The sequence below is a fragment of the Dermacentor albipictus genome, chromosome 1 (assembly GCF_038994185.2).
Source record: "Dermacentor albipictus isolate Rhodes 1998 colony chromosome 1, USDA_Dalb.pri_finalv2, whole genome shotgun sequence".
NCBI classification, from domain to species: Eukaryota; Metazoa; Arthropoda; class Arachnida; order Ixodida; family Ixodidae; genus Dermacentor; species Dermacentor albipictus.
This window is the reverse complement of record NC_091821.1, coordinates 474,773,560-474,775,408: the sequence shown is the minus strand read 5'-3', so window position 1 is coordinate 474,775,408 and position 1,849 is coordinate 474,773,560. Positions and strand designations below refer to the sequence as shown.

At 44.9% G+C, this 1,849-nt stretch overlaps 1 non-coding gene across 1 annotated transcript; it reads right to left on the bottom strand.

The window, feature by feature from the left end:
• Positions 1 to 392: 392 nt before the first annotated feature.
• LOC139055074 (U4 spliceosomal RNA) lies at positions 393 to 534 on the bottom strand. The gene has a single exon (XR_011511638.1). It is a non-coding gene; the product is annotated as a U4 spliceosomal RNA (small nuclear RNA).
• Between the last annotated feature and the right edge of the window lie 1,315 nt (positions 535 to 1,849).

Below are 1,849 nucleotides of genomic sequence, written 5' to 3'. Positions count from 1 at the left end.
GAGATGTAGGCGACTGTTTCATGACCTATTATTTATGTTCTTCATAGTATGCCAATTTCGTTACATAAGACATAGGCGGATGTTTCATGACATGCATGACACGCATGTCATTTTGATACATACCAAGTAAACGAAACGACCATGAAAGCACCAGGACGTAGGCGGCTTTTTAATGACCTATATGACACGCGTGTGTGTCATGCATTTTATCATTTATTTATCTATCAGTTATTTCGTAGCACGTTTGTGATACAATGCCAATTTTGGCCCACACCAAGTTGTAGGGCGCCTGTTTCATAACCTTACCAAGCTAACGAATTACGATCGTTAAGGTTTCCGAAGTCAACCAACGGTTTTTCACGAAATATTCTGATTTTTCATTGAATAATGAAGCCCCGTAGGGCCTGCCAAAAATTGCCATGGCCGACGGTATTTCACGTCGTCCCGGCGGGGTATTGGGAAAAGTTTTCAACTAGCAATAGTCGCCCCTCAGCTATCACTTCATTGGGTACGACACCGCCTCTGCGCAAAGCTGCGTCGTTCACTGTTTCGATATGATTCTATTCCAAGAGGCCCCATTACATTCGCAGTTACTGTGCAAGTAAACATTGCGTTTTTCTCAGTAATTCCTGATGCAATTAAAGAAATTTTATATTTTTGCAGTACGGCTCATAAATTAAACCATTTCTTTTAACTGATATAAACAATTTGTTTTATCTATTTGTCGGAACTTGTTATATTGCTTATGAAAGCAGCTGGCAATTTTGTAGAAAAATATTTGCAACATGTCTTCATAGGTGGCGCCATGTGGCGCCTAACGCCGCCAGTTGCTAGTAAGGCCGCCGGTTGCTGCCTAATGTCCTACCTAGGTAGAACATTAGGCAGTAGCTTAGGACATAGCCGGAGCTTGGTGGCGCAGCCCACCAAAGGAGATGCTCCAAAGAGGATGTTCCAAAGGGGACGCACATAACATCCATCCATCCAACCATCCATGCTGCTAATGGCTGGAGAATGGCTGGAATGGCGTGCGGTAATGTTAAACGACTACAGTACATTTAGTTCAATCTTCAGGACCTGCCCTGGTTCCCTCACATGTTGAATCATTATTAGCGCCTGTTTAGCCGCATTCGCCGGCCAAGAACTCGGATGAGGTTACCTTGACCAATGGATGAGAGCCACATTTTTTATTGTCATGTGCGTGCTTGCGATGTTGTTCAAACACACAAAATAGCGCGTGAATTGTCCACAGCGTCCCGAAGGCCCCAGCGAGGCCGTCCGTAACTGTGTAATGTCAATTCACTGCGCCTTCTATGCATGAAAAGTTGGGAGAACCGGCATGAAAAGGACCGGCATGAAAAGTTGCGGGAGAACTACAATGACGTCCTCACGCGGTTGTACTCGGCATTTGAAAGTGTGCACAAGTACACCATTGACATAAACCGGTGATTATTATAGTGAAATTGTCAAGCATACAGCAGCATTCTGTGCCACCTTTTCAACAAAATGGCACTGTAACAAGGTCCCCTATATCATCATGTGCTCAAAAATCAAGCGAGCAGTTTTCGTCTTGCCTTTGCTACCCTCTCCATGTGCAGTGTCTTCTCTGCGTACTCTAGGGCAGTACTGAAGCTTTTCAGCGACACACTGCTTCCGCCACACGAACAACGCTAAACCTTACACGAGGTGAAATCATTTGAGTTGCGCACAAAATGCAAGTGAGACGGCAAGGAAGAGCAGGAGTGCGACTATACATGGCAAAGGCATTCTGACCAAGTGATCAGAACTGTTATGTCGCGTACATGGACTAATCAACATTTTTTGCCCCGGTAACGTCATGTGCATGGCTCTG